Source organism: Phyllobates terribilis, unplaced genomic scaffold (assembly GCF_046119375.1).
Source record: "Phyllobates terribilis strain yellow unplaced genomic scaffold, ASM4611937v1 Scaffold_3__8_contigs__length_932513732, whole genome shotgun sequence".
Lineage (NCBI taxonomy): Eukaryota > Metazoa > Chordata > Amphibia > Anura > Dendrobatidae > Phyllobates > Phyllobates terribilis.
In genome coordinates this window covers 98,184,585-98,211,658 of record NW_027362763.1, presented here as the reverse complement: position 1 = coordinate 98,211,658, position 27,074 = coordinate 98,184,585, and the positions used below count along the sequence as shown (strand labels likewise).

General features: G+C 46.0%; 1 protein-coding gene across 1 annotated transcript in view; it reads right to left on the bottom strand.

Annotated features, from left to right (window-relative positions):
- Positions 1–27,074, bottom strand: part of LOC141258447 (hatching enzyme 1.2-like) — a 50,099-nt gene that overhangs the window by 13,219 nt on the left and 9,806 nt on the right. The window lies entirely within an intron of this gene.

Genomic DNA, 27,074 nt, shown 5'->3' with positions numbered 1-27,074 from the left:
CTGGCCTCTTCCAGCTGATAGGCAGTAACGGACGTGCCTGGACTAGGGAGCTTCAGAAGTGAGGTAGTCCCTGCTAGAGTCAGGTATTGGGAGCCGTGGATTCCCCACGAGAAAGTCCAGAGGTAGTTTCCCCTAGGTCCGAGTCACACCGTGATTAGCACCGTGTGGGGATTAAGACTGTGTTTTACCATCTGTGAATGCCGTGTTTTGCAACAAGTGTTGTACCCGTAATACCCATGTTTTAAGGCCTTGCTGAAGTAAATTGGACTGTTTTGTTTTTAAAAGAACTGTGTCGTCTTTTATTCAAAGCGTAGAAGATCTGCAACAGTCCGAATCCAGGATGAAAGTGAGTAAAGACTTCTACAGCATACAACCCAAAGTACAGCACACCACACACACCCAGGGACAAGCACGTCCCCATATTTCTGTAGCGAGCTGGGGTGATGAAGAAAACACTGCTACACTCGCCCATGATTACCACCCTGCCCCCCCCGTTACACATATTCAAATGAGGACATCTGATCCCATCCTAATAGTGATTCTGACATCACAAGAAGCTAACTGAATTTTGTATCCCAGTGTCCTAGGAGGTTGAGGGTATGTCCAGACATCAACTACATCTGTGTCCTCAGAACACAGTAAGGAGCTGGCAAGTCGATCCGTCTAGGTAGAGCCTGAAAGTCCTTCAAGTCACATAACTTGAGCCTGATAGGTTTTTGTACACCTAGAGACCAGTAACACAGGAGAAACAAGCAGGGATGTTATAGGCAAGTGTAATATTTCTTTGGGGAGATCATAATGTATTCAAGGCGGACTTTATGAACATCATACTGTGTAGGAGGAACTTTGGGGACATCATATTGTGTGGGGCGATTTTGGGGACATTATTCTGTGTGAAGGTGGACTTTGGAGACATTATATTGTGACAGGGAACTATGGGGACATCATAGTGTCTTGGTAGACTGTGGGGACATCATACTGTGTGGTGGTGCTTTAAGGACATCATACTGTGTGGTTGGTGACTGTGGATCCATCAAATTGTGATGGGGTACTGTAGGGACATCAAACTGTGAGGAGAGACTGTTGCAATATCATACTGCATGAGAGGGACTGTTGCAACATTATACTGTGTGTTAGAGACTGTGGGGGCATCAATAGGTGTGGGAAAACATCATATATCATGTGGGAAGGACTGTAGTGGCATCATAATGTGTAGAGGAACTGAGGAGAATCATAATGTGTTGGTGGGACTGTGGGGGACATCATATTGAGATGTATGGGGACTTTGAGGGCACCAGACTGTGTTGAGGACTAGGGGCATTATACTGTGTGTGGTAGACTGTAGAGGCATCATACCGTATGTAAAGGAACTGTAGGGATATCATAAAGTGTAGAGGAACTGAAGGGCCCTCACAGTGTTCTTAGGGCTATGAAGGCATCACACTAAGTGGGAGACTGCAGGGATGTAATTGTGGGTGGCTCTGGGGGCATCATACTGTGTGGGGGTTTATACTGTGTGTAGTGGCTTATTGTGTGTGGTGGGCTGTGGAGATGTAATATTGTGTGCGGATGTGTAGGGTAATTATACAGTGTATGTGGTGTCATGGGGAAATCATACTGTTTGGGTGACTGTGGAGGCATCATACTAAGTGAGGGACTGTGGCGGTATCAAAGTGTGTGGGGGAATCATAGTGTGGGTGGGGACAGTATGGGTATCATATTGTGTGTGGGGGGAGATATAATACTGTGGAGAGACTGTAGGGGATTCATACTGTGAGTTAACTGAAGTGGCATCATACTGAGTGAGAGAGGATTTTAGGGCCTTCATAATTTGTGTGGGGGCTGCTAAGGCATCATCCTGTGTTTGTAAGGGAACTTGGGGACCATCATACTGTGTGTGGGAGGCAGTTGTGGTGGCATTATACTGTTGTGGAAGGTGATTGTGGGGGCATCATCTGTGAGTTTGAAACTTTGGGGGCATCATATAGTGTGTGGGAAAGGAATTTGTGGGCATCACATTGTGTATGAGGAGGGACTGTGAGGGCATCATACTCTTTATGGAAAGAGACTGTGGGGGCATTAGATTTTATCTGGGAGAGGATTGTGAGGGGCATCATACAGTGTGTGGGAGGGGACTGTGGAGGGCATCATAAAATGTGTGGAAGGGGACTTGGGGCATCATATTGTGTGTGGAAAGGTACTGTGGGGACATCATACGTGCTTACAAGGGTACTGTGGGGCATCATACTGTATGTGGGAGGGGACTGTGGGAACATTATACTGTGTGGGAAGGCTGTGATAGCATCAAACTGTGTGTGGGAGACTCTGGTGGCATAATAAAGTGTTGGGGGATTTTGGGGACATCATACATTGTTTGGGGGCTGTGGGGACATCATACTGTGTATAGAAGGCTATGGGGAAATCATACTGTTGTGGAAGGAGTCTGTTTTGGTATTATACTGTGTATAGGAGGGGACTGTGGTGGCATCATACTAAGTATGTGAGGGACATCATGCTGTGGAGCATCATTTTGTGTGTGGGGGGGACTGTGGGGACATCATACTGTGAATGGGAGACTGTGGTGGCATAAGTGTGTATGGAAGTGGACTATAGTGGGCATCATACTGTACATTGTGACAGTGGGGGCGCATCATGCTTTGTTGGGGAATGTACTGTGCGAGCATCATATTGTGTGGAAAACTGTGGGGTATCATTCTGTGTGGGTGGGGCTATGGGGACATCATTCTATTTAGAGTTACTGTGGGGGGCCACTGTGGCGGGAATCATACTCAATTGGGGGAACTGTGTGTAGGGAAAACACAGGGCTGCCATCAGGGCATTACTGCCCTTACTGGCTTATGGGGCCCAGTGAGCAAAGAGGCCCCGGTGGCAGTGGGTCCCCCCGATGCTGCGAGGCCCCCCCTGCTCACCGGGCCCCAGAGAACTGAACTTGCGTCCTCGCTCGTACGCAGGTTCACTTTAAAGCTATTGTCATACAGGAGTCTTCCCGCACGGCAATAGTTAACAGCCACCAGCCAATCACAGGTCGGCAGCTGATGTCACGGGCACGTCGCTGGCGTATGACGTCAGTTCCAGCCTGAGTCTGGCTGGCATCCACTCTTCACATAAGGAGGAAGGAGCGTCGTCACTGGAGCAGCAGCAAGGTAAGGAGGAATTTTTGGGGGTTTTTTTTGAGACATGGGGTGCAGAGCTTTGACGCAGGGGTGAGCTGAGACATGGGGGGTGACCTGAGACATGGGGGGGTGAGCAGAGACATGGGGGGTGAGCTAAGACATGGGGTGCAGAACTGAGACAGGGTGCAGAGCGGAGACATGGGGTGCAGAGCTGAGACATGGGGGGGCGCAATGAGACATGGAGGGCAGAGCTGAGACATGGAGGGCAGAGCGGAGACATGGAGGGCAGAGCGGAGACATGGAGGGGCGAGCAGAGACATGGAGGGGAGAGCGGAGACATGGAGGGGAGAGCTGAGACATGGAGGGGAGAGCTGAGACATGAGGTGCAGAGCTGAGACATGGGGTGCATAGTGGAGACATGGGGTGCATAGCGGAGACATGGGGGGGAGAGCGGAGACATGGGGGGGAGAGCAGAGACATGCCATGAGGGGAGAGAAGAGACATGACATGAGGGCAGGATGAAGTGACATGGGGGCAGGATGTGAGACATTATTATTGTAGGGGCTATTTAAGGGATATTATTACTGCTGTGATGTATTTTATATTTGAGGATACTGTTTTCAGTGGGGAGGGGAGGTCCTGTTACTGTGCAGGGCGACACTATGTCACTTTTTTTTTCATCTGGTGTAGTGTAGAAGTTGGGGAAAAAGTGGGAAATGTGCTCTGGAAACTACTGTAGATAACTGTGTGTTATTTTCTGCAGAGATGTGTCCTGGATGGAAGAAGTGATGGTGGTCTGTGTTGGATGCACAAGAAAAGCTAAGATGAAGGACTTCATCTAGAGACGTCACCGGTGAGTCAGTGTGTTACCTGTACACTGACACTATACACTACATACTATACATAGGGCTCCTGTGTACAATGTCACTCGTGATCTCTGTATTACCTGTACATTATACACTATATACAGAGCACCTGTTTATAATGTCACTGGTGATCATTGTATTACCTGTACACTACACTATACACTGTATATTATGTGCAGAGCTCCTGTGTATAATGGCATTTATGGTAATGTTATCATTGTGTTTTTTTTATATTAATGATCAGTATTGTAGTAGTCAGTCACTATGTCATGGTAATATGTGGTCCAGCCATGGTGGGGCAGTATTTGTTCCTTGTATGTGGTACTGTTCGGTCACTATGTGGTGGTAATATGTGGTCTAGTCATGGTGTGGCGGTATTTGTTCCTTATATGTGACATTATTCAGTCACTATGTGGTGGTAATATATGGTCTGGTTATGGTGTGGCAGTATTTGTTCCTTGTATGTGGTATTATTCGGCCACCATGTGGTGGTAATATGTGGTCTAGTCATGGTGTGGCGGTATTTGTTCATTGAATGTGACATTATTCAGTCACTATGTGTTGGTAACATATGGTCTGGTCATAGTGTAGCGGTATTCCTTGTATGTGGTATTATTCAGTCACTATGTGGTGATAATATGTGGTCAAGTGATGGCGTCGCAGTATTTGTCCCTTGCACGTGGTATTATTGGTCATTTTTAAAATAAATTATGTGACACATTCCCTTAAAGAAAAATATGCTTAAAAGGAGTATTGGGTATTATAAGAAATGTTAAAAAGGTTAGAGTAGAGTAGGATCCGGCCAGAAGAGTCTCCTTGTCCTGGTAGCGGCTTAAGAAATCTTTTGGCCAAAACAAAAGCTGCTGGCTATGTATGTGATATGATTCAATGGGAACTGTTAATGTATGATTGGTGAGGATGTGGTGCAGAAGTGGAGTTTTTCCAAGAGTGGGCGGTGGGACTGTGGAAGGTTTGAGGGATGGAGGCGGAGCTGGGGTGAAGCATGGGGCAGAATCTCAGGGGGGCCGGAAAATGTTGCCAGTATGGGGCCCTGAAATTCCTAGTGGCAGCCCTGGGAAAACATACAGTGTGTGAAGGGGTAATGTACTGTGCAGACATCATACTGTGTGGGGAACTGTGGGGGGTGTCATACTGTGCAAGGGGACTGTAGGGCATCATACTGTGTGGGCGGGGCTGTGGAGGCTCTATTTAGAGTTGCTTTTGGGGCCACTGTGGGGGTAATCATACTGTGTTAGGGGGACTGTGAGGCATGAAATGAAAAAGAAATTGTCATTCTGCGCTTCACTCTATCTCCCTTTTTCTTGTCTTTCCAAGTTGGGAGGTATTCCTATAATAGTATACCTACTGTATGCTCTGACCTAACAGCTACCTATGCACCTAGGTAGGCAGTATGGTATTTCAGAATCTATAGTTATAAAAAATAGTTTCATTTAAATGTAAGTCCCACTCTGGGACAAAAAAAATATGAAAATATGTAATTATAGAAAAAAGGTCATATGAAAATTAAAAAAAAAAATTAAAGAATCAATCCCATTAAATTTTTTATCAGTTAAACTTGTGTAAATGTATATGTATTTTGTGTAAATAGGGTAAAATACTTACCAATCACCGTCTTTCCAGCATCTCTCCGGTCCTCTTCTGAGTTACTTGACAACTATTCCAACTAGCCAGCTCACACTGGGGTTTATGGATGAGCTGGATGTAGCTTTTACAATGTAAGCCTTTGGAGCCTAAGAACAAGGTTTCATAGGCTTACTTTGTAAAAGTGACTTCCGGCTCACACATAGAGCCCTATGTGAGCTGGCAAGTCAAAATAGCCATCACATGACCTAAAAGAGGACTGGAGCTGTGCTGAAAACTGGAGAAGTTTATTAATGCACCTTCAAGTCACTCATATATTCAGTGGCATGTAAAAGTTTGGGCACCCCTGATCAAAATTACTGTTATTGTGAACAGTCAAGCAAGTTGAAGATGAAATAATCTCTAAAAGGCCTGAAGTTTAAAAATTACACATTTACTATGTATTTAAGGCAAAATATATATATTTTTTCATCTTTTACATGTTAAAAATTACAAAAAGGAAAATGGGCCAATGCAAAAGTTTAGGCACCTTGCATGGTTAGTACCTAGTAGCCCCCCTTTTGAAAGTATCACAGATTGTAAATGCTTTTTGTAGTCAGACAAGAGTCTTTCGATTCTTGTTTGAGGGATTTTCGTCCGTTCTTCCTTGGAAACTTGGAAAATTCTTCCAGTTCTGTGAGATTCCTGGTTCGTCTTGCATGCACTGCTATTTTGAGGCCTAGCCACAGATTTTCAATGAATTTCAGATCAGTGGACTGCGAGAGCCATTGTAAAACCTTCAGCTTGCACCTTTTGAGGTAGTCTATTGTGGATTTTGACGTGTGTTAGGATCATTATCCATTTGCAGAAGCAATCCTCTTTTCAGCTTGTTTACTGATGGTGTTATGTTTGCATCAAGAATTAGTTGAAATTTCATTGAATCCATTCTTCCCTCTGCACGTTCCTTGTGCCATTGGCACAAAGAATGATTGATCCACCCATATGCTTAATGGTTGGTTAGATGTTCTTTTCACGAAATTCTGTGCCCTTTTTTATCCACACATACCTCTGATCATTGTTGCCCAAGAGTTCTATTTTAACCTCATCGATTCACAGGACTTATTTCCAAAATGCATCAGGCTTGTTTTGATGTACTTTTGCATACTTCTGATGCTGAATTTTATGTTGAAGACGCAGGAGAGGTTTTCTTCTTCCATGAAGGTCATATTTGTGCAGGTGTCTCTGAACAATGTACCACAACTCCAGAGTCTGCTAAATCTTTCTGAAGGTCTTTTGCAGTCAAGAGAGGGTTCTGATTTGCCTCTTTAGGAATCCTATGAGCAGCTCTCACTGAAATTTTGCTTGGTCTTCCAGACCTTATCTTGACCTCCACTGTTCCTGTTAACTGCCATTTCTTTGCTATCTTCTTATAGCCTTCTCCTGCTTTTAATTTTCAGCTGCTTAGAAGAATCCATGGCTGCTGTTTTTTGACACAAGGTTAGAGGAGGCTGGGTTTTTCTAAAGCTGTGAAATTTGTATCACCTCTGCTTTGCTAATGATGATAGTGAACAAGCCATAACCCTAACAGGCTAATTAAGGTCTAAAACCTTGGTTAAACCTATCTGAGCACATAAATCTCCAAGTTTGCCCATTTTCCTTTTTGTAATTTTTAAACTTTAACCCCTTAATAACATCTGACGTACTAATACGCGTCTGTGCCCTGGGACTTAAGAGCCAGACCCGTATTAGTACGTCATCGCGATCGCGCGCGCACACAGGCTGTGCGGGCGCGATCGCCGCCGGGTGTCAGCTGATTGTCACAGCTGACACCCGGTCCTATGTGCAGGGAGCGGTCCGGCACCGCTCCCAGCACATTAACCCCTGCGATGCTGCGATCGAAGTCGATCGCAGCCAATCGCAGCATTGCGGGGGCAAGGGGAGGTGATCGGAGATACTCACCTCCTCTTCCGGCTTCCAGCGCTGTCTGCAAAGTCTTCCCGGGTGTTGCCATGACGACCCGATGTCGTCATGACAACATCCGGGTCACCAGACAGCAGGAAGATTGTTCGGACATGCGCAGTGCATCTCCAAACAATCTTCTCACTGTGCAGCGCTGATAGCCTGTATGACACAGGGATGGTGCTGCATTCCTGTGCCATGCAGGCGATCAGAGAAAAAAAAGTGAAAGTCCCATAGTGGGACAAAGTAATAAAGTATAAAAACTGTCAGTAAGTGGAAAAAAAAAAAAAATTGCAAAAATATAAAAAAAATAAAATAAAATAATCCACCAAAAATAAAAATATAATGTACCCATCAATAAATATTATTATAAAAAAAAACAAAAAAAACAATAAAAGTACACATATTTGGTATCGCCGCGTCCGGAACAACCTGACCTATAAAACTGTCCCACTAGTTAACCCCTTCAGTGAACACGGTAAAAAAAAAAAAAAAAAAACGAATGGAATAACACGCGATCAAAAAGACGAATATAAATAAAAATGGTACCGCTGAAAACGTCATCTCGTCCCGCAAAAAACAAGCTGACATACAGCTCCATCAGCCGAAAAATAAAAAAGTTATAGCTCTCAGAATAAAGCTATGCTAAAAAATATTTTTTTCTATAAAATTGCTTTTGTTATGTAAAAGTGCAAAACATAGAAAAACGATATAAATGTGGTACCGCTGTAAACGTACTGACCCGAAGAATAAAGCTGCCTTATCAATTTTACCACACGCGGAACAGAATAAAAAAAAAAAAAAAAAAAAAATTCCTGAATTGTTGGTTTTTGTTTATTCTGCCTCCCAAAAATCGGAATAGAAAGCGATCAAAAAAGTCACGTGCCTGAAAATGGCACCAATAACAACGTCAACTCATCCCGCAAAAAACGAGCCGTCACATGACTGTCTGCCAAAATCTGGAAAAATTATAGCTCTTAAAATATGGCGATGCAAAAACTAGATTTTACAAAAAATGCGTCTTTTTGTGTGTGACAGCTGTCAGTCATAAAAACCCCATATGATTCTGGTATTGCTGTAATCACACCGACCCGAAGAATAAAGTCGTCTAATCACTTATACCGCACGAGGAACGGCGTCAAAAATAAACTCTTGGGTTAGGATTGGGCTAGGGTTAGGGCTGGGTTTGGGGTTAGGGTTGTGCTAGGGTTAGGGTTGTGCTAGGGTTAGGGTTGTGCTAGGGTTAGGGTTGTGCTACGGTTAGGGTTGTGCTACGGTTAGGGTTGTGCTACTTTTAGGGTTGTGCTACGGTTAGGGTTGTGCTACGGTTAGGGTTGTGCTACGGTTAGGGTTGGGGTTAGGGTTGTGATGGGGTTGGGATTTTTTTCAAAAGTAAGAAAAAAGATGACGATATGGCGACTAGTGCAAGTGCTCGCTACTTGAGTTTGCATCGGGTGCTCTGGTATGCATTGAGTATCGTGGGTATTTGAGTGACATGCTCGAGTCTCTGCCCCATATGCTTCGCGGCCAAAAAAAGTTTACGGCAATTGCCTGCCATGCACGAGCGATCCCCTCATGTTTTTCTTGGGGTGTCTAATTACCGTGAAACATGCGGAGCAGGGACTCGAGCATGTCACTCGAGCACACGCTGTACATGATGCAAACCTGAGTACCCGATGCAAACTCAAGTAGCGAGCACTTGCGCTCAAGACTAATGACAACTTATTCAATATGATGACCTAATGTAAACAAATTCTGTGTCGTACCTCTGGGTTCAAAATGTTCACTATACACCTTAATAAAATCCTTGAGGGGTATAGTTTCCAAAATGGGGTCACTTGTGGGGGAGCTCCACTGTTTAGGCACATCACGGGCTCTCCAAACGCGACATGGTGTCCGCTAACAAATTGAAAATCGGCTCAAATTGTTAGCGGACGCCATGTTGCGTTTGGAGAGCTACTGCGTGCACAAACATTGGAGCTCCCCCACAAGTGACCCCATTTTGGAAACTAGACCCCCCAAGGCACCTATCTAGATGCATAGTGAGCACTTGGAACCCCCAGGTGCTTCACAAATTGATTCGTAAAAATGAAAAAGTGAAAAAAAAAAACTTTTTCATATTTATGAATCAATTTGTGAAACACCTGGGGGCTCCAAGTGCTCACTATTCATCTAGATAGGTGCCTTGGGGGGTCTAGTTTCCAAAATGGGGTCACTTGTGGGGGAGCTCCAATGTTTGGGCACACAGGGACTCTCCAAATGCAACATGGTGTCCGCTAGCAAATTGAATGGAAAATCGGCTCAAATTGTTAGCGGACGCCATGTTGCGTTTGGAGAGCTACTGCGTGCACAAACATTGGAGCTCCCCCACAAGTGACCCCATTTTGGAAACTAGACCCCCCAAGGCACCTATCTAGATGCATAGTGAGCACTTTGAACCCCCAGGTGTTTCACAAATTGATTCATAAATATGAAAAAGTGTTTTTTTTTCACTTTTTCATTTTTACGAATCAATTTGTGAAGCACCTGGGGGTTCCAAGTGCTCACTATGCATCTAGATAGGTGCCTTAGGGTGTCTAGTTTCCAAAATGGGTCACTTGTGGGGGAGCTCCAATGTTTGGGCACACAGGGACTCTCCAAATGCAACATGGTATCCGCTAACAAATTGGCGGCTCAAATTGTTAGCGGACATCATGTTGCGTTTGGAGAGCCCCTGTGTGCCCAAACATTGGAGCTCCCCCACAAGTGACCCCATTTTGGAAACTAGACACCCCAAGGCACCTATCTAGATGCATAGTGAGCACTTGGAACCCCCAGGTGCTTCACAAATTGATTCGTAAAAATGAAAAAGTGTTTTTTTTTTCACTTTTTCATTTTTACGAATCAATTTGTGAAGCACCTGGGGGTTCCAACTGCTCACTATGCATCTAGATAGGTGCATTGGGGTGTCTAGTTTCCAAAATGGGGTCACTTGTGGGAGAGCTCCAAAGTTTGGGCACACAGGGGCTCTCCAAACGCAACTTGGTGTCCGCTAACAATTTGAGCCGATTTTCCATTCAATTTGTTAGCGGATACCATGTTGCATTTGGAGAGTCCCTGTGTGCCCAAACATTAAAACTCTCCCACAAGTGACCCCATTTTGGAAACTAGACCCCCAAGGCACCTATCTAGATGCATAGTGAGCACTTGGAACCCCCAGGTGTTTCACAAATTGATTCATAAATATGAAAAAGTGTTTTTTTTTTCACTTTTTCATTTTTACGAATCAATTTGTGAAGCACCTGGGGGTTCCAAGTGCTTACTATGCATCTAGATAGGTGCCTTGGGGGGTCTAGTTTCCAAAATGGGGTCACTTGTGGGGGAGCTCCAATGTTTGGGCACACAGGGGCTCTCCAAACACAACATGGTGTCCGCTAATTATTCAAGCAAATTTTACAATCAAAAAGTCAAATGGCGCTCCTTCCCTTCCGAGCCCTGCCGTGCGCCCAAACAGTGTTTTTTCCCCACATATTGGGTATCTGCGTGCCCAGGGGAAATTGCACAACAAATTTTGGGGTCCATTTTTTCTTGTTACCTCTGTGAAAATAAAAAAATTGGGTCTAAAGTAACATTTTTGTGAAAAAAGTTAAATGTTAATTTTTTTCTTCCACATTCAAAAAATTCCTGTGAAGCACCTGAAGGGTTAAAAAAGTTCTTGAATGTGGTTTTGAGCACCTTGAGGGGTGCAGTTTTTAGAATGGTGTCACTTTGGGGTATTTTCTGTCATAAAGACCTCTCAAAGTGACTTCAAATGTGATGTGGTCCCTAAAAAAATGGTTTTGTAAATTTTGTTGGAAAAATGAGAAATCGCTGGTCAACTTTTAACCCTTATAGCTCCCTAACAAAAAAAAAATTTTGGTTCCAAAATTGTGCTGATGTAAAGTAGACATGTGGGAAATGTTATTTATTAACTCTTTTGTGTGACATATCTCTCTGATTTAAGGGCATAAAAATTAAAATTTTGAAAATTGCAAAATTTTCAAAATTTTCGCCAAATTTCCATTTTTTTCACAAATAAACGCAAGTGATATCGAAGAAATTTTACCACAATCATGAAGTACAATATGTCACGAAAAAACATTCTCAGAATCAGGGGGATCCGTTGAAGCGTTCCAGAGTAATTACCTCATAAAGTGACAGTGGTCAGAATTGTAAAAATTGGCCTGGTCATTAACGTGCAAACCACCCTCGGGGCTTAAGGGGTTAAAAAATGACAAATACATTTAAATTGCCAAAAATACAAATGAAATGTGTCATCTTTAACTTTATGCCTTTTAGAGATCATTTCATCTTCAACTTGCTTAACTGTTCACAATAACAGTAATGTTGACCAGGGGTGCCCAAACTTTTCCATGCCACTGTATTTACACAGTATTAACTAATAAACAATTTCATGGGAGTTCTTCTTTAAGTATAAAACACAAAATATAGATATTTATTGCCTTTAATTGGTACGGTAAATTAAAATAATTTAGGGAGTATTGGTGAATGATGAAAAAGAAAAGTAGGACATTTTGCACATCAATATACAGTCATGGCCGAAAGTGTTGTCACCCTTGAAATTGTTCCAGAAAATGAAGTATTTCTCCCAGAAAATTATTGCAATTACACATGTTTTGTTATACACATGTTTATTTCCTTTGTGTGTATTGGACCAACACCAAAAAAACTGAATAAAAGGCAAATTGGACATCATTTCACACAAAACCCCAAAACGCCAAACAAGATTGTTGGCAACTTTCCAAAACTGTGGGTAAACAACTTTGTTTCAGGCATGTGATGCTTGTTCAAATTCACCTGTGGTAAGTAACAGGTGTGGGCAATATGAAAGTCACACCTCAAACCAAATAAAAAGGGAAAAAGTTGACTCATTCTTTGCATTGTATGTCTGTGTGTGCCACACTAAGCATGGAGAACAGAACGAGGAGAATGGAACTGCCTGAGGACTTAAGAACCAAAATTGTTGAAAAATATAGACAATCTCAAGGTTACAAGTACATCTCCAAATATCTTGATGTTCCTTTGTCCACGGTGCGCAACATAATCAAGACGTTTACAACCCATGGCACTGTAGCTAATCTCCCTGGAAGTAGACGGCAGAGAAAAAGTGATGAAAGGTTGCAAAGCACGATAGTCCGGATGGTGGATAAGCAGCCCCAATCAAGTTCCAAAGAAATTCAAGCTGTCCTGCAGGCTCAGGTTGCATCAGTGTCAGCGCGAACTATCTGTCGACATGAAATGAAACGCTATGGCAGGAGACCGAGGAGGATCCCACTGCTGACACATAGACATAAAAAAGCTAGACTACAGTTTGGCCAAATGTATGTGAGTAAGCCAAAATCATTCTGGGAAAGAGTCTTGTGGATAGATGAGACCAAGAAAGAGCTTTTTGGTAAAGCACATCATTCTACTGTTTACCAAAAACGGAATGAGTCCTACAAAGAAAAGAACACAGTACCTACGGTCAAATATGGCAGAGGTTCAAAGATGTTTTGAGGTTGTTTTGCTGCCTCTGGCACTGGGTGCCTTGACTGTGTGCAAAGTATCATGAAATCTGAAGATTAGTAAAGGATTTTGGGTCGCAACGTAGTGCCCAGTGTCAGAAAGCTGGCTTTGTGTCCTAGGTCATGAGACTTCCAACAGGACAATGACCCCAAACATACTTCAAGAAGCCCCCAGAAATGAATGGAATCAAAGTGCTGGAGAGCTGTTAAGTGGCCAGCATTGAGTCCGGATCTAAATCCCATTGAATACCTGTGGAGAGATCTTAAAAATCCTGTTGAGAGAAGGCACCCTTCAAATATGAGAGACCTGAAGCAGTTTGCAAAAGAAGAGTGGTCCAAAATTCCAGTTGAAAGTTGTAAGAAGCTTGTTGATGATTATTAGTGTTGAGCGAACATGCTCGACACTGCTCGGTACTCGCCCGAGCATCACGCTACTCGGGATGTTCGGCGAGCACCGAGCATTTCCGGGTTACTCGGGCGGGAGCTCGGGTCTCCGCCCTGCATGTTTGGCGCTCTTTACAGAGCCAATGAACATGCAGGGATTGCCAGCCAGTCACTGTAATGCCGCAGCCATGTTGTTTGTGGGCATTACAGTGATTGGCTGGCCGCACAGCGTCACCTCGAGTATTTAAAACCGGGCGCCGCCATCTTGGAAACAGTCGCTCCGGTTCAGACAGTGCAGGGACAGCGCTGCTGATTTAGGGAGAGATATATCCTGCAAAATAGGTAGTGTAGGGTCTGTAAAGGCTGCCAGATCAAACAAACAGTCCTTCTCAGGACTAATATCCATCCCAGGTATATCAGGCAGGCAGGCAGGCTGTATAGGAGATGCAGTGGTTATACCAGCAAACGCTGCATTACAGTCCTGTGTGCTGCTCCTGTTGCTGAAATTGCTGGACTTAGCTCCAGGTCCCGGGGGCCAGGAAAAATCCTTTTTTTTTATCTAAATCCTCTTTTTTTTTTCCTCCTTCACAATGTACAAATACCCATCTTATTAACCTTTTGGTGTCCCCCCCCCCCCCCAAAAAAAAAAGTGTGCCTCTGATTTTTCAGACACAAATATATCTGTTGAAAATAGTCTGGTGTAGGCCAGAGAAATAGAAGTGTGGTTTTGCAGTTCTATGGGCCATTTGTATCTAAAAAAAACAGTTTGAGTGTGTCGCTCACTGTTCAGCCGCAAATATATATATTTAAAAAAGTCTGGTATACACCAGTAAATTATTACTGTGGTTTTGATGTTCCACGGTAAAACATCTCTATTATCCTGTTTTTGGCATTTTTTGCGGTATAAAAATAATAATAGTGTCTCCCTGATTTTTCAGACACAAATATATCTGTTGAAAATAGTCTGGTGTAGGCCAGAGAGACAGAAGTGTGCTTTTGCTGTTCCACGGTAAAAAATCTCTATTATCCTGCTTTTTGCATTTTTTGCTGTAAAAAAAAAAAATAATAGTGTCTCCCTGATTTTTCAGACACAAATATATCTGTTGAAAATAGTCTGGTGTAGGCCCAAGAAATACAAGTGTGGTTTTGCAGTTTCACGGTACAAACCTCTGTATTATCCACTTTTGGGCCATTTGTATCTAAAAAAAACAGTTTGAGTGTGTCGCTCACTGTTCAGCCGCAAATATATATATATTTTAAAAAGCCTGGTATACACCAGTAAATTATAACTGTGGTTTTGCTGTTCCACAGTAAAAAATCTCTATTATCCTGCATTCGGCATTTTTTGCCGTAAAAAAATAAATAGTGTCTCCTGATTGTTCAGACACAAATATATCTGTTGAAAATAGTCTGGTGTAGGCCCGAGAAATACAAGTGTGGTTTTGCAGTTCCACGTTTCAAACCTCTGCATTATCCACTTTTGGGCCATTTGTATCTAAAAAAACAGTTTGAGTGTGTCGCTCACTGTTCAGCCGCAAATATATATATATTCAAAAAAGTCTGGTATACACCATTAAATTATAACTGTGGTTTTGCTGTTCCACGGTAAAACATCTCTATTATCCTGCTTTTGGCATTTTTTGCCGTAAAAAATAAATAGTGTCTCCTGATTGTTCAGACACAAATATATCTGTTGAAAATAGTCTGGTGTAGGCCCGAGAAATACAAGTGTGGTTTTGCAGTTCCATGGTTCAAACCTCTGTATTATCCACTTTTGGGCCATTTGTATCTAAAAAAAACAGTTTGAGTGTGTTGCTCACTGTTCAGCCGCAAATATATATATATTCAAAAAAGTCTGGTATACACCAGTAAATTATAACTGTGGTTTTGCTCTTCCACGGTAAAACATCTCTATTATCCTGCTTTTGGCATTTTTTGCCGTAAAAAATAAATAGTGTCTCCTGATTGTTCAGACACAAATATATCTGTTGAAAATAGTCTGGTGTAGGCCCGAGAAATACAAGTGTGGCTTTGCAGTTTCACGGTTCAAACCTCTGTATTATCCACTTTTGGGCCATTTGTATCTAAAAAAAAACAGTTTGAGTGTGTCGCTCACTGTTCAGCCGCAAATATCTCTATTTAAAAAAGTGTGGTATACCCCAGTAAACAATAACTGTGGTTTTGCCATCCCACGGTAAAAAATCTCTATTATTCAGGTTTTGGTAGTTTTTTCCGTAAAGAAAAACAGTAGTGTCTTCTGACTGTTCTGACACAAAAATATATCTGTTGAAAATAGTCTTGTGTAGGCCCGACATCCCAGTGTGGTTTCGCAGTTCCATGGGTCAAATCGCTGTACTATCCAGTTTTGGGCCTTTGGTATCTAAAAAAAAAGCAGTTTGAGTGTGTCGCTCACTGTTCAGCCGCAAATATCTCTATTTAAAAAAGTGTGGTATACCCCAGTAAACAATAACTGTGGTTTTCCTCTTCCACGGTTCTAATCTACTCTTTATTACCCTTTTTCCATTGATAGTGCAAGTGTAAGCTATTTTACTTCATTTACAATGGGCAAGGCGCGTGGCAAGGGACGTGGAAGTGGACGTTCTGGTGATGGTTCGTGCAGAGGACGGGGCCGTGGCCAAGGTGAAAATGTGCCACAACCAACAGCCACATCTTCTTGCTCCCACTTCTTGACCGAATTACTAGGGAAGCACAGAACAACACCAGTATTGAGAACTGATCAGTGTGAACAGGTTATTAATTGGATAGCAGAAAATACTTCCAGTTACCTGGGCACCACCACCTCCGGTCTGTCTTCCACACGGTCAACTCTTAGTAGCCGTGAGTCTCGACCGCATACTCCTCCTCACCCTGATGCTCCTTCCTTCCACTATGCGGAGTGTCGTCAGACAGCAAGTGATCCCACACTTGGACACTCTGAAGAGCTGTTCACTGGTCCATTTCCATATTTGGGCCCCTCGCCTGATACGCTTGAAGTGATGGAAGAGGAGATCCCATGTTGCGATGCCAAAATATTTGAACAGCCACGGCCACAGCAAGTCGACGTTGGCAATCTGTCACAAGAGGTGGAAGATGACGAGACACAATTTCCAGGAAGTGAGGAGGAGGATCGTGGTGCGCAAGTGGAAGAGGAGGAGGTGGTGGATGATCTAGTAACTGACCCAATGTGCAAGGAGGACATGCAGAGTGAGGCCAGCAGCACACAGGGGGAGGGAGGCAGAGTACCCCAACAGGCAGGAAGAAGTAGTGTGGTGGCCGCAGACAGAAGGCAGGCAACCGTTCCCCGTAACACCAACACGAGGGACGTTGCCAGTACAAGCGGTAGGTCTTCCAGAGTCTGGAATTTTTTTAAAGACTCTGCTGATAACCCCAAAAAGGCCATATGTTCCACCTGCCATGCCAGCATCAGCAGGGGTGACAAAACTACCAGCCTGATCACCACTAGCATATTCAGGCACATGGCAGCAAAGCTCCCGACTTTGTGGGGCGAAACCCAGGGTCCACGACCAGTGTCAGCGGGTGTCACCACTGCTTCTTCCACTGTTGTGCGTGCAATAGAACCCCCTGTTGTGTGTGCAAGGCAATCCCCTGTCCATACTGCATGTAAAGATGCCCCCTCCTCTCAGTCTTCACTTGTTATGGCAGTTTCTCAAGAAACAGCATCAACGTCCACGTCCACGTCCACGTCCCACCGCAGCGTTCAATTGTCCATATCCCAGACCTTTGAACGAAAGCGGAAATTCACAGCTAACGCCCCACAGGCCACAGTCCTAAATTCGCACATTTCACGACTGCTTGCATTGGAAATGCTGCCTTTTAGGCTGGTGGAGACGGAATCCTTCCGCAATCTTATGGGGGTGGCCGTCCCTCGGTACTCGGTCCCCAGCCGACACTATTTTGCCCGGTGTGCCATCCCCGCACTACACAAGCACGTGTCCCAAAGCATCTTCCGTGCCCTCAACAACGCAGTTACTGGGAGAGTCCACCTGACAACGGACACGTGGACAAGTGCTTGTGGCCAGGGACGGTACATCTCTCTGACGGCACACTGGGTAAACATAGTGGAAGCCGGGACCCAGTCGGACCTTGGGACGGAACACATCCTCCCCACACCGAGGATTGCGGGCCCTATGTCAGTCAGAGTTGCCCCCACAGTGCACAGCTCCTGCGCATCCTCCTCCTCCTCCTCCTCCTCATATTCAGCCTCCATCTCAGATATCACCACATCAGTTACAAGCTGGAAGCATTGCAATACTGCCGAAGCGGCAACAGGCTGTGCTGAAACTCATAAGCTTAGGTGATAAACCTCACACTGCTTGTGAGTTGTGGACAGCTGTGAAAGAGCAGTCAGATCTGTGGCTGAGACCGCTGAACCTACATCCCGGCATGGTCGTGTGTGACAATGGCCGTAACCTGGTGGCGGCTCTGAGGAGAGGTGAGATCACACACGTACCATGCCTGGCTCATGTGCTTAACCTCGTGGTTCAGCGGTTTCTTAAATCGTACCCCGAGTTGCCAGATCTGCTCGTGAAAGCACGTCGCCTGTCAGCTCATTTTCGCAAGTCGGCTACAGCTTCCGCCGCCCTTGCTGTGTTGCAGCAGCGTTTGCAGCTTCCGGCACACCGACTGGTGTGTGATGACCCCACACGTTGGAACTCTACCCTCCACATGTTGCAAAGGATTTGTGAGCAGAAGAGAGCAGTTGTGGAGTACCAGCTGCAAAAGGCCGTCGATATTCAGGTCAGACTCCACACATAAGACCTCAGGAGTGGACCTGGATGTCTGACATATGTACCATCCTGACAAACTTTGAGGAGGCCACCAAGATGGTGAGTGGCGATGACGCCATCATTAGTGTCAGCATCCCACTTGTCTGTCTTTTGCAACGCTCTCTGCAGAGAATTAAAGAGGAGGCATTGCAGCCAGAGTATGACGAGATGGATCAAGAAGCCGTAGCGGGCGATTACACACAGCCCAGCCTCATCTCATCCCAACGTGCATTGGGGGACAATGAGGGAGAGGAGGAGTAGGAGGAGGAGGAGGAAGAACAGGAGCTGCTATCATGCGTTGTAGACGGTAGTACCTGTACAAGTGTCACACCGTCGGTTCAGCGTGGGTGGCCTGAGGACAGGGGGGAGGAGGAAGAGGAGGAGGAGGAGAGCATGGTCAGTCGTCATCTTGGTGAGGACACGGAAATCTTGCCTGTTACCAGTCTGGCAGGCATGGCTGACTTTATGTTACGCTGCCTTAACCGTGACCCTCGCGTTGTCAAAATGTTGGGTGACAGTCATTACTGGTTGGTGACACTTGTAGACCCCCGCTACAAGGAGAACTTTCACTCTCTTATTCCTGAGGTGGAGAGGTCTACAAAAATGGGACAATACCAGAAGGCCCTTGCTGCAGAACTCTTAAAAAAATTCCCATCTGAACACGCTAGCGGCAGAGGTCACAGTTCGTTGCCCAACCAAGGCGTACAGGCGAGAGAGATGCAACTCCATTCCAGCAGAGGCAGGGGAACACTGTCAACGTTCTGGGACAGTTTTCTGACACCCGCCCAGCTTACAGGCCCTGAGGCGCCGGGTACTCTCACAAGGAGTGGAAAGTTTCAAAAGATGGTGACGGAGTACCTTGCCGATCGTACCAGCGTCCTACGTGATTCCTCTGTGCCTTTTAATTATTGGGTATCCAAGCTGGACACTTGGAATGAACTCGCTCTGTACGCCTTGGAGGTCCTGGCCTGCCCTGCCGCTAGCGTGTTATCGGAGCGTGTTTTTAGTGCCGCTGGGGGAATTATAACTGATAAGCGCACTCGCCTGTCAACTGACAATGCTGACAAGCTGACCCTTATCAAAATGAACAAGGGCTGGATTGGGCCAGACTTCTCATCACCACCAAATGACAGCAGAGTAACATAAAGTCAAATCCACTGTGTTATTTCGGGAGGTGTATTCACATGCACCGCTTCACACCCACACATGGGTATACGCTTCCTCGTTTCGGCTGTTTAATCTTCTTCTCCTTATCCTCAGCCTCCACCACCACTATACCACCAGGGTGCCAGCATTGAAAGTTCCTCCGTCCTAATTTTTGGCAGCTTTTGCTGGGAAAGCATAAGCAAATACCATGGGACACCCACTCCCCAATAATGGGACTTATGTTTGTAATATGCTGTACTGCATGGCTCTTGTAAGGGGCATTGCAAGTTGCTCCGTCCTAATTTTTGGCAGCTTTTGCTTGCAAGGCATAAGCAAATACTATGGGACACCCACTCCCCAATAATGGGACTTATGTTTGTAATATGCTGTACTGCATGACTCTTGTAAGGGGCATTGCAAGTTGCTCCGTCCTAATTTTTGGCAGCTTTTGCTGTGAAAGCATAAGCAAATACTATGGGAGACCCACTCCCCAATAATGGGACTTATGTTTGTAATATGCTGTACTGCATGGCTCTTGTAAGGGGCATTGCAAGTTGCTCCGTCCTAATTTTTGTCAGCTTTTGCTGGGAAAGCATAAGCAAATACTATGGGAGACCCACTCCCCAATAATGGGACTTATGTTTGTAATATGCTGTACTGCATGGCTCTTGTAAGGGGCATTGCAAGTTGCTCCGTCCTAATTTTTGGCAGCTTTTGCTGGGAAAGCATAAGCAAATACTATGGGACACCCACTCCCCAATAATGGGACTTATGTTTGTAATATGCTGTACTGCATGGCTCTTGTAAGGGGCATTGCAAGTTGCTCCGTCCTAATTTTTGGCAGCTTTTGCTGGGAAAGCATAAGCAAATACTATGGGAGACCCACTCCCCAATAATGGGACTTATGTTTGTAATATGCTGTACTGCATGGCTCTTGTAAGGGGCATTGCAAGTTGCTCCGTCCTAATTTTTGGTAGCTTTTGCTGGGAAAGCATAAGTAAATACTATGGGAGACCCACTCCCCAATAATGGGACTTATGTTTGTAATATGCTGTACTGCATGGCTCTTGTAAGGGGCATTGCAAGTTGCTCCGTCCTAATTTTTGGCAGCTTTTGCTTGCAAGGCATAAGCAAATACTATGGGAGACCCACTCCCCAATAATGGGACTTATGTTTGTAATATGCTGTACTGCATGGCTCTTGTAAGGGGCATTGCAAGCTGCTCCGTCCTAATTTTTGGCAGCTTTTGCTTGCAAGGCATAAGCAAATACTATGGGACACGCACTCCCCAATAATGGGACTTATGTTTGTAATATGCTGTACTGCATGGCTCTTATAAGGGTCATTGCAAGTTGCTCCGTCCTAATTTTTGGCAGCTTTTGCTGGGAAAGCATAAGCAAATACTATGGGAGACCCACTCCCCAATAATGGGACTTATGTTTGTAATATGCTGTACTGCATGGCTCTTGTAAGGGTCATTGCAAGTTGCTCCGTCCTAATATTTGGCAGCTTTTGCTGGGAAAGCATAAGCAAATACTATGGGAGACCCACTCCCCAATAATGAGACTTATGTTTGTAATATGCTGTACTGCATGGCTCTTGTAAGGGGCATTGCAAGTTGCTCTGTCCTAATTTTTGGCAGCTTTTGCTTGCAAGGCATAAGCAAATACTATGGGACACCCACTCCCCAATAATGGGACTTATGTTTGTAATATGCTGTACTGCATGTGACGCGCCCCCTGGGCCGTGTGTACATGTGTGTGGGATACCCGGTGCTGGGTCTCTGGGGTCTGTAGTCTCCGTGGCAGTGACCCGGTCCCGTGGCTCAGGCTGGTCAAACCAGTGGCAGTCTTTCTTAGGTTTTGAGGTTAATTGTCCGACTGCGCCACCCGTGGATTGCGGTCAGGGAGTAGCATCGCTGCGAGGCAGACCGCTGAGGCTGGTGTTGTGTGCGCAGCATAGAATGGGATAACTCCCCTCGGGAGGAGTATAGCCTCAGGGCAGTGAGTGTGGATGATGGGGGTGATGGTGCACGAGCGCAGCAGGAACGACTCAGAGTCTTTGCAGTGCAGTTCAGGGTCTTTACTGATGATTATAAGGTAGACCCTCCCGGGAGTACTGGCTAGCATAAGAGGCCTGGTCAGTCTGTGAGCAAGCAGGAGTTCCCCTGGCCAGGTGGAGTTGTAGGCCTCCCCGTCTGTCTGCACTCTTCCTGGCTACCTTGCTGTAAGCGGGTAGAAGTAGCCCACGTCCCTGAGTGTACCGTGTAGTGCTCACCCGTATGGCTGGTGACTTGGGGCCTTCTGTTAGCCTCCGCTCCACGACGGCGGTGCTGGTCCCTTGCTTGTGACTGAGCCTCCGGGCTTCTATGGCCAGAGGACCTGAAATCCCCTGCCGACTGGTTTCTGCTGCTGGATATATAAGTCCTCACAGCTTCGGACTCCTGTGTCCGGTTCCTATTGTCTTCTGCCAGGGCGAGCTCTGCTCAGCTTCCAGCCCCTGGTCTTTAGCTCCTAGCTCCTACAGAGCTCCTTGCTGTTACTTTCCCTTGCTCTCACTCTGACTCTGACTGTTCTCTGACTCACTCAACCCCGCCCCAGATCCAGTTTATAAGGGCAGAATTCTCCCCTCCCAGGACTGGGGCAGGAGGATGCTGCATGTTTAAGGGATCCTGACCAGGAAACCTCCCACTTGCTCTCCGACGTAATATCTCTATTACTGTGGTGACCAGACCCCTGGGGTGCCACACATGGCTCTTGTAAGGGGCATTGCAGTTCCTCATAATTTTTGGAAAGCCTTCCATTCACTGCATAGGCCAACAGTGCACGGGAGACCCAGTTGCTATAAATCGAAAAAAAGGTTGAGTTAACGCCCTCTGACCTCCATGTCATTTCCAAGGGGCATTGGAGTGCCTCAAAATTTTTGGTAGGCATTGCACTCACTATATGCCCTATAACTGTGTAGCCGAACCGCTCCTTTTGTTACAGAAACATATCCTACAAGACATATCTGGTTGACTGGCCTGATATTGATGTGAATGGTCCCTGTTCCTCCTGCTCTTTCTCCTTTGCCACCACCTCATCCATCATTTATCACCTGAAGCTTTGTTTTAACGGGAGTCATAGAACTGGGATAGTAGCAGGAAAACATCCAGCAATCCTTGGAGGAGGTAGGATATGCGCCAAAAGGCGGACCACCTCAGGCCTAGACGCTACTACATACATGCGCTTGCATTCCAAGAAAACAAAGCAGATGCTAACTTCTATCATCATCATCATGCTCCTCACCTAGGCACTCTCAACTCCCCTGATGGAGAAGCCAGGGCCCACCGGAGGAGTCTGGTTCTCTGGTGGGCTCGTCCAATGCTGCCCTAAAGCAGGCCAGGCTAAGAAAAGTGTGGGGGAAGGTGACAGGAGAAATCAGGGTGGCTGGGGACTGAGTATGGACACCTGGCCGCCACCTGGCGGCTGGGGACCGAGCGCCGGGCGCCGGGCGGCTGGGGACAGAGTATGGATACCTCGCTGCCGAAGCGGCCATGAGGTAGTGGCCAGCTTCGGCCTCCTCCAAACTAAAAGGCCCCATTTCAAGTGAAAGCTAGCAGTATGGTATTTCAGCCTGCGGGTGGGTGGGTGGTTGGCTGCATATTTTCGCTTGCATTGCAAGGAATGGGGGAGGTACAATTGAACACTGCCCTGGGACAAGGACTTGCACGGGGATAGTTGCAAGTCTGCATCTTCTGATGCGGCAAGGATCACTTCTGATGGGCACACTTTTAGACAGTGACCTGGGGGTCAGAGATGCTTCCAGGGGTCTTCCCCATGCTGATCCCTTGTCTTTTCAGCACTGTATGCATGTGGCACACAGCACATGGCCAGATAAGGTTGTAAAATGTTAAAATGACATTTCCCGGTGAACGCATTTGTCACGGTTGAAAGCAATACAAAAGTGCAAAAACGCATGAAAAATGCTACTTGTGAACATAGCCCAAGGTGTGGAGGAGTATTTTTGTTTTTGGTTATTTATTTTACCTTATACACAAGTTTTTACCCTGGAAAGGAAGTTCCTTAACATATTTCACAGGAAAACCGTTTCAGTTTCGTTTTTGAACGTTTTATTGTGAGCCCGCAAAAGTGGCTTAATACCTCTGACCACGTTGTTGACAGCAGTGACCTGGGGGTCAGAAATGCTTCCAGGGGCGATCCCCATGCTGCCCCCATGTCTTTTGAGCACTGTCACTATCGTTTTGGGCACTTTTTAGGCTTTCTACAGACTGCCGGGGGTGCTGCCGCAAAAATGCTCGGGTCTCTCATAGACTAACATTGGGCTCGTTGCTCGGGTCGAGCACCCGAGTATCACGGTAAGCTCGGCCCGAGCTTCGAGCACCCGAGCATTTTAGTGATCGCTCAACACTATCAGTCGTCACCTTGGTGAGGACACGGAAGTCTTGCCCGTTACCAGTCTGGCACCCATGGCTGACTTTATATTACGCTGCCTTAACCGTGACCCTCGCATTGTCAAAATGTTGGGTGACAGTCATTACTGGTTGATGACACTTTTAGACCCCCTCTACAAGGAGAACTTTCACTCTCTTATTCCTGAGTTGGAGAGGTCTACAAAAATGGGGCAGTACCAGAAGGCCCTTGCTGCAGAACTATTAAAAAAATTCCCATCTGAACACGGTAGCGGCAGAGGTCACAGTTCGCTGCCCAACTAAGGCATACAGGCGAGAGAGACGCAACTCCAATCCAGCAGAGGCAGGGGAACACTGTCAATGTTCTAGGACAGTTTTCTGAGACCTGCCCAGCTTACAGGCCCTGAGGCGCAGGGTACTCTCACAAGGAGTGGAAAGTTTCAAAAGATGGTGAGGGAGTACCAGCGTCCTCCATGATTCCTCTGTGCCTTTTAATTATTGGGTATCCAAGCTGGACACTTGGAATGAACTCACTCTGTACGCCTTGGAGGTTCTGGCCTGCCCTGCCGCTAGCGTGTTATCGGAGCGTGTTTTTAGTGCCGCTGGGGGAATTATAACTGATAAGAGCACTCGCCTGTCAACTGACAATGCTGACAAGCTGACCCTTATCAAAATGAACAAGGGCTGGATTGGGCCAGACTTCTCATCACCACCAAATGACAGCAGAGTAACATAAAGTCAAATCCACTGTGTTATTTCGGGAGGTGTATTCACATGCACCGCTTCACACCCACACATGGGTATACGCTTCCTCATTTCGGCTGTTTTTTGCTCTTCTCCTTATCCTCAGCCTCCACGACCACTATAACACCAGGGTGACCGTGGTCCATGTTGCCTGCATTACAAGTTCCTCTGTCCTAATTTTTGGCAGCTTTTGCTTGCAAGGCATAGTCAAAGACTATGGGAGACCCACTCCCCAATAATGGGAATAATGTTTTTAATATGCTGTACTGCATGGCTCTTGTAAGGGACATTGCAAGTTCCCCCTTCCTAATTTTTGGCAGCTTTTGCTTGGAAGGCATAGGCAAAGACTATGGGAGACCCACTCCCCAATAATGGGAATAATGTTTTTAATATTCTGTACTGCATGGCTCTTGTAAGGGGCATTAAAATTGTCTTAAGCTACTGTGACCTCCACGTCTCTTCCAAGGGTCGTTAATATTGTCTTTTTATTCCACTGCGACCTCCACCACTCTTCCAAGGGGCATTAAAAGCGTCTTGTTAAGCTACTGTGACCTCCACGTCTCTTCCACAGGGCGTTGATATTGTCTTTTTATTCTACTGTAACCTCCACCACTCTTCCAAGGGGCATTGATATTGTCTTTTTATTCCACTGCGACCTCCACCACTCTTCCAAGGGGCATTAAAACCATCTTGTTAAGCTACTGTGACCTCCACGTCTCTTCCACGGGGCATTGATATTGTCTTTTTATTCCACTGTAACCTCCACCACTCTTCCAAGGGGCATTAAAACTGTCTTGTTAAACCACTCTGAACTCCACGTCTCTTCCAAGGGGCATTAAAACCATCTTGTTAAGCTACTGTGACCTCCACATCTCTTCCAAGGGGAATTAAAACTGTCTTGTTAAACCACTCTGAACTCCACGTCTCTTCTAAGGGGCATTAAAACCGTCTTGTTAAACCACTCTGAACTCCACAGCTCTTCCAAGGGGCATTGACATGTTGTTTTTAATTACCTCTAACCTCCACGACTCTTGCAACGGGCATTGCATTTCCTCCTAATTTTTGTCAGCTTTTGCTTTTCAATGCATAGGCGAACACTAAGGGAGACCCACTCCCCAATAATGGGTAGAAGGTTTTTAATAATCTGTAATCCACGTCTGTTTCAAGGGGCATTGCAGTGCCTAATAATTTTTGGAAAGCCTTCCATTCCCTGCTTAGGCCAACAGTGTACAGGAGACCCAGTTGCTATAAATGGAAAAAACGGTTTAGTTAAGGCCCTCTGACCTCCATGTCACTTCCAAGGGGCATTGGAGTGCCTCGAAATTTTTGGTAGGCATTGCATTCACTGCATGCCTTATAACTGTGTAGCTGAACCGCTCCTTTTAGTACAGAAACATATCCTACAAGACATGTGTGGTTGGCTGGCCTGATATTGATGTGAATGGTCCCTGTTCCTCCTGCTCTTTCTCCTTTGCCACCACCTCATCCATCATTCATCACCTGAAGCTTTGTTTTAACGGGAGTCATAGTACTGGGATAGTAGCAGGAAAACATCCAGCAATCCTCGAAGGAGGTAGAATATGTGCCAAAACGCTGACCACCTCAGGTCTAGCTGCTACTACATACATGCGCTTGCATTCCAAGGAACAGAAAGCTAAGGAGGTGGATGGCCTCATGATCATGAATAATTTACTCGTTGTGTAGGAGGCCGACCACTGCTGCTGTCTACCTTCTGAACTTTGTGTTGAAGCCTGATTGACCCAGGACCCGCAATCCTCTATGTCTGGAGGACGTGTTGCATCCCAGTGTCCAACTGTGTCCCGGCTTCCACAATATTAACCCAGTGTGAAGGCGTCAGTGAGATGGACCATTCCTGGCCACATTCACTTGTCCACGTGTTTGTGGTTAGGCTGTCCTTCCCACTAAATGCACTGGGGAGGGCACAGGTAATGTTTTGGTATGCGCGCTTGTGTATAAGGTGCACCGGGACAAATAGGGGCGGCTGGGGACCGTTTATGGACACCCGGCCACCCCCACGCGGCTGGGGACTGTGTGTGGGCACCCGGCCGCGGGGCGGCTGGGGACTGAGTATGGACACCCGGCCGCCCCCTAGCGGCTGGGGACCAAGCGTGGACACCCGGCCGCCGGGCGGCTGGGGACTGAGAATGAATACCAGGCTACCGACGCAGCCATGACGTGGTGGCCAGATTCCACCTCCACATGCCTAAAAGGCCCAATTTCAAGTGCAAGCAAGCTAGCAGTATGGTATTGCAGCCTGGGGGTGGGTGGGTGGCAGGCTGCATACTTGCTCTTGTATTGCAAGTTATGGGGGAGGTACAATTGAACACTGCCCTGGGACAAGGACTTGCACGGGGATAGTTGCAAGTCTGCATCTTCTGATGCGGCAACGATCACTTCTGATGGGCACACTTTTAGGCAGTGACCTGGGTGTCAGAGATGCCTCCAGGGGTCTTCCCCATGCTGTTCCCATGTCTTTTTAGCACTGTATGCATGTGTCA